The sequence below is a fragment of the Uloborus diversus genome, chromosome 2, assembly GCF_026930045.1.
Source record: "Uloborus diversus isolate 005 chromosome 2, Udiv.v.3.1, whole genome shotgun sequence".
NCBI classification, from domain to species: Eukaryota; Metazoa; Arthropoda; class Arachnida; order Araneae; family Uloboridae; genus Uloborus; species Uloborus diversus.
This window is the reverse complement of record NC_072732.1, coordinates 35,706,075-35,713,004: the sequence shown is the minus strand read 5'-3', so window position 1 is coordinate 35,713,004 and position 6,930 is coordinate 35,706,075.

Sequence of the window (6,930 nt, the reverse complement as noted above, 5' to 3'; positions counted from 1 at the left end):
TTTAAGAATAAAAAATCCATCTCATACAGAAAAGTCCAACCTTTCGATTGGTATCGCATCATCAGAAATACAAATAACTAAGTAAATAAGTTGATCAATAGAGTATTATACAAAATTTTCCTAAATAAAATTACTCTTATCTTGCTTTCAAATGATATTTTTCACAACATGCTGCTATTAACAATCTGTTTCTTTGGAATGATTGGGATTTCAAAAGTGAAAACAATACGCAATCTTGATTGTTCCACAGATATAAAAAAATAAAACAGATACTATGTTTCGAAAGCCTAAATTTAAGCTTAATCAAACTAATAAAAATGCTTGAAGTTATTTTTATCTAATAAAAATATTAATAGCAGAACTAGTGCATTTAAGAATTCATATTCTGTACTTTTAGAAATTAATTTTGCAACGCTTGTACTATTAGCTGTATATTATTTCGCTGTGCTAGATTTTAAACTTTATGCATAAAATAAATGCAATTAAATAATAAAAGCTTCAGAAATGTATATGGGGGAGCAACATAAAAAACAAATGTAATAAAGGCAAGTAGTGTAAAATTGATTAAGCAGAGAAGTTATAAAAGTATTCAAGTAGTAATTATTAAGTAACATATTGGACTTAGCGCTCATAAACACAAGGAAAGAGAGAGTTCTCAAATTCGGAAACTAGAAGTGGGACTTAAACATCGCTTGCAGGAATTGAATAGTTTAAAAAATCTGAGTAGAAAGCAGATTTTACTTTCGCGCGCTATGGACGCGCTGTAAGATTTGTTAGAGACAAAAAGTACTATCTAAGCCTATCTTTCAATTCAAAAAAACTTTCATCACAATTTTGACATTTTCATAGTTTGAAAATTTCTTTACGTACATTTTTTTAATTTTGCTTACTAATTTTTTACTAAAGTAATGAAGTCATATTTTTTTTTAAATTTAATTGTTTAAAAGTTTTGGTTTTTGTGCATATTTAATTTTAATTTTTTATTGAAAAAAATAACCTTGCTTAGAACAGGAAGAAATGTTATTCTTTTAAAAGAAATTCTTATCAGCAATTCTTCGACAACGGACGTTTGTTCCACGTCATTTGACAAGCTTTCTATTGTTGACTTTTTTACGGGAAGCAGGTGAAATTACCTGAGTTCAGTTTTAGCTTTAATATAAAATTAAGAGGCTTTAGATAATATAGGGTAGACCGAGGTACGTTTACGTAGTGCCCTTTTTTTAAAACGAATTATTACTGAAGAGCGAACAGTCATAACAGATTGATGCTGCTCCCTAGAAAATATGCTCACAAGTTTTTGAGCTGCAGTCGAACTTCGGTCTAGCATGCATGAAGAATAATGTGTTTCATACCGTGTAATATCGAAATCATGTTATAATAATCTCAAATTTGGTACCGTGTAATATTGAAACCGTGTTATAATAATCGCAAATTTGGTACCGTGTAATATCGAAACCTTGTTCTAGAAGTACCGTGTTATACGAGGGACGCCTGTGAATAAAAATTAGTAGAATTTCATACTTTTTTGAGAATTGTATTTGTATGAACTGAAATAATATTAAAAATTTTTGCACGTAAAATATAAATCAAACTTGGTGACGGGGCAAGTTTACGCGTTGACGTCTGAGCACCTTTACGCACGTTCTTACTGTGTCTTACTTCTAAACTTGCCCTGACGTCTTTTTCTCTCCGAACTGTCTCAAAACTTTTTAGTATGTTCAGGCTATTTAGTTTTGAAAACCACCATTTAATTTTTAATTGCGTTACAATTTCGTATCTTATAGCTTACAATCATGTAGCTTGCAATCTTATAGCTTACAATCATCTCTTCATGCCCGTTCAGCTTTTACTTGATACACTATTCAGTCTGTAATACATTTGCTTTATTTTAACGATGGTAAGACATTATGTTCAAAACACTAACAGGAACCACGTGAGGTGTCAAAATAAATATGCGTAACGTGCCTCGGGGGTGTCCAGGGCAAGTTTATGCAACCGACTTGAACTCAAAAATAATTTTTTCAACGGTTAAAAGCACAAACTGAGCAACAACAGAATATACAAATTTTGACTGCATTAACTGCTTCATAAAACCGCAATGACTAAAATATCCTAAGTTAAAATATAAAATTTTGAAAATTCCTTGAAAAAAAATCCGCGTAAACGTGCTCTGGTGTAACCTATCGTATTTTGCATGTAGAACCTCACAATAAGGGACACTATGGGGGTTGGAAATTTTGCCCCTTCTTCAGATGTATTTGAGTGGCTGTGTGCAGTGTATATCAGTATAATTAGTAAATATTATTTTATAAGAAACTAGTGATACCCGCACGGCTTTGCCCATAGTTGAAAATTAAAAGGATATTCGGTTCGCCTGTATATTCACAAATAATGGATGACGAATTTCTCGCCAATTGGCTATGTTCATTCGCTCTCCCATTCCACATCATGATAATTTCGTAATTTACTCGTCTATCTTATGATAATTTTGCTCCGGAAAAGTTCTTAAAATTGAAATAGAAAAAGAATAAAATGCAATTTTCGAAAAATCGTTTCAAATTGCACATCCCTATGCTACAAACTAACTTTGTGAAAAATTTCAGGAAAATCGGCCGAACAGTCTAGGCACTATGTGCGTCACAGACATCCGACAGACATCCTACTGACATCCAGACATCCAGACAGAGAGACTTTCCGCTTTATTATTAGTAAAGATGATAGCTATTACCATTTAAGTTAAAGCATTAAAAATGTTTTATAGATTCAAAAAAAATTCCCAATTATTCAATTTTCAAAATTTATGCTTTTTATTATCTCTGTTTAAGCAAAAAATTAGTAATAGCTAAATTTCTTAGCAGCAAGAAATTATTTGAAGTAATTCGTTATAGAATATTTGTTGGGTGTCACGTAATTTTCAGTGCAGAAAAAGGTAAATTAAAATCGGTGTTTACACTTAAAGTTTTCTATGCAAAGCGAGTCATGAGCCGTAGAAAATCCGTCGGTGCTGACATACACTGTTAAAAATTCAGGAAAATTTTACGGTAAATATTTCTACATAATGGAGTGTTTATGATACAGAAAAAGTTTACAGGACATTTTACAGGAAACAGTACGCAATTGCAGCGCTAATTGGTACACTTCGTGACTTATGGAGCGAAGAATACAAATCCTTACTGGAGTTAAAGAACCGACCCGGTCTGCGAATGAAAGGATATAAAGTTCAAACCCAGCTGTTACCAACTATTTCCTTTTTGTCCTGCGCAACTAGCGGCAGCAATTTGGCTTTTTCTACCGTAAAATATTACGGTAATGTAGGATCTTACAGTAAAATTTTTAACAGTGTACTTGAATAAATTGCTGAAGGGAAAAAGAACGCATGTAAATTTCATAAGCAATTTTACAACACTTCGCTGTACATGTTAATCTTAAAATTATAAGAGCTAGTTTTTAAACAAAAAGTTAACTTTGAATTACGGTTAATTAAATGGTTCGCACTGCTTTATACAGTAATTTTTCTTTGTGGTTGTCTCTTAAACCGAGAGTCCATTAATCAGAGGCAAATGCATAGAGGAGTCATTTCATAGGGTCTGAAAAAATGTCCTTTAAATAGTGTTGTTGTAGTTAGCACATTCTTATTCGGATATGTTCCTTAAAAGAGCTATTACTGTAATATTATTGATTAGAATTGGAATTATATTTAATTGCTTCAATTTAGTACTTTAAACTCAAAAAGTCCCCCTCCTCAAATCCCTCCCCGCCTCCCAAACCCTGCTGATGTTTATTGCAGTTTTTTTCAAGTTTCTTCTTCTTCTAAAAGTAGAGATTACAAAGAAAAACGCACAGCACAGGACAAAGAAGAGCTTACAAGAAAAGCTTAATGTGGATCACATGCTCTTTTTCCTCTCTTAATTTCAGCAGCTGTAAGTACCTAGACCATTAGGTCACTTTTTCATAGGATATAAGAAACACACAAATTTATCTCCAATGAAATGGTTTCTTTCTAAGCTGCTAATGGAAAGAAAGAGCCCTTTTGATTTATTCTGCATTAAACGGACCCTAAATACTTTACTTTAGAATAATGAAAATCTTCATTTTTTTTGAATTAAAAAAAAAAAAAACATTTTTGTCGCATTTATTTAAATTTATTGAATGGTTGATAGCAATTAGAAAAAAAATCTTATCAACGAAGAATGGACGATACTTTCTAAAATCCTGGTTAAAGGATCTTAAGCTTAAACAGCTTTCATGAAAAAAAAAAAAAAAAAAAAAAACTCGTTTTTTTTCTTTTTGTCTTCTGCTTTATTTGACTAAATAGGATTTCAAGTTAATCAAGTACTACCGAAATCCTTTGCTTAGTTGCCTGTATTCGCCTTTTGTGGTATTCTTAAGGCTTAGGACTGGATAGCAAAATATTTAAACTTTTTCAATATTATGCTGTAGTTGCCATGTTTTCAGTAGTTACTGAAAAAAATTAGCTTTGCTGGTATTTCTTTTTTTTTTCACGCAGTTTTCTAGCTTAATAGTGACACTTTTTCCGTGCAAGAGAGATTTTTAACAACTTTCGTTGAACTACGTTTAGTATGCAATTACATCATACTATCCAACCAAAAATATTGGCACACTTTCCTAAATTCTGTCTTTTTAGATTTTCTCGAGGAATAAGAGACCGCGTGTTCTTTGCATTTTTTTCACATAAAAGGTATGCTTCAGCTGATATTGTTAATAAAACTTAAATCAACTAGACGCATTAAAGCGACAGATTGAAGATACCAATCACCTTTCATAATAAACAGCTGGGAATAAGCTATCAATTTCAGAATAGTTTACTTCATATGTACAGTATTTTTACTGGTTTTTGTGAACTTGTGTTCACGATTTTTTTTTATTTCTCAAATGCCAGGTCAGTTGGTCATTAAGTAATTAAACCTCGGGCTCTCCAATATCTCTCAGCAACACAATTAAAATTAGTTAGTGTGGAGCAATCATCCAGATCAGCAGTGTCCATGACTTGTCCAGAGTTACATAAAGTACCTGTAGGTTGGAGAATCCGTTAGGGGAAAACGGTACAAATAGGCATTTATACAATCGTGTCCTGACAAAAGTCTGGTAATAGCCAGAGCAGTAGCTCGAGTAGAATTCGGGATACAGTAGAACGTATCGCATAGTTTTCTCCAGGGTTTATCCTCAGCAGCCTGGGAAGCAACAAGACGAAGCGCATTTCTGTAAATTCTTTTGATGTCCAATTTAACAGAGTAGCGTGACAAGGCTTCACAAAACATTTGGAGAATACTAGTTACTTTCTAGGGCCAAGTCAGCTACGTTACACCCCTGTTCACGAAAATAAAAGCATTTATTTCAAAAGTATCATTTTTTTCCCATACTTTTGGCCTTTAGAAAGCAGTTTTCTACTAAACCTTACACAACTTTCAGAAAATTTTACATCAAACAATAGAATATTAATACTAAAATTTGAAAAAACCATTGAAAATTTAATAAAATATGAACATTTAAAGCAATTAATTTTGCACTGCTCTTGCGTGAAAGTTAGCAATTTATAACTTTCAAAATTTCTTAGCCAATTAGATTCGGCAGCTATAAAAAGAGAGAGAAAAAAATAATAAGTATCGTAAAATTATAGAAAAATATCTAATGAGCTATATTTTTATGATTCTCGGGAATACAATAAATCAGAAAGGATTTTTTACAGATAATCTATATTTATCAGTAATCGCACTGAACGATTGCAGGCAAGTATAGCTAATATGCGAACTTGTGTCACTCACGATTCGTTGCCTTACCGAGGATATTTGAAATGTGGCTTACTCGGTCGCCGATATCTTTTTCAGTTTCTATGATATCCAATTTGATCTTTGTTAAAAGCTGAAAAATCCATTTAGTTACAAAATGTTAATAGTAATAAATTGCTTTTTTCTGTGCATGCGTAAGAAATTAATATCTTTAAATATACATATATTATCAGATTTTTAATATTCTTATTTCAAATTTTATCACATTTATTCCATTGTATGCTGTCAATTTTTCTGAAAGGTTGGTAAGATTGGAAGGAAATCTCCGCATGGTTAGACATCCAGAAACAAAATTGATATTTGTGAAAGAAATACTACTTATATCTGTGTGTATATAAGATCGCGTTCGTTGATCGGCCGGTAGCTTACCGGTAAGCTCATCACATCACAAATAATGACGTCAGCTCCATTGCTTTAGCATGCGCTGACGTCATTAGCTATCATGTGATCAACAAACCGGTAGCGACCGGTCGAGGTCGTCGAACTAAGCTAAGTGACCTTTTCACGAAAATCTATAAGATTGTTATGCATAGTAAGTAAATTCAATTCTGAAATGTGCAGCTTTTCCCGATCTATTTAAGATAAATGATGATAAAAAAAACCTTTTTCGCTTCTTCAATTTGTTGCTAAATACATGGGCGATTTAATTTTTATTTGAAAATGTCAGTTGCAGCATACTCTTTATGTGACAAATGTTTCTGCCTAATTGTTCGTCTGGCATGTCTCAGACTTTGTTAGAGCACAATTAAGGTTAACAGATAATTAATTGTGTCCACAAGAAAGATAAACTCCGCTGGGCATTTACGAAAGAAGAAAAAAACTTTTCTGAAACAGAACCAGATTTACTCAATAGTTTTCAATGTTTAAAATAGTTCAAAGGATTTATTTCGCAAGAGGGAAGACATTTCAAAGATATTTCTTAATATTACTTACTTAATCAAAAATCTTTTAAGAAAAAAGGGAAGTGATTATTGTTTAAACGATCTAAGCAATAATTCGTCTTTCAGTTAGACTACACGAAAGATTTGCGTCATCAATATCAAACTTGAAAGCTATGTGTCTTGTCTTAGTTTGTAAATGTGACAAATTTCCCACGTCATGTGTTATCCGATAATTGGAAATG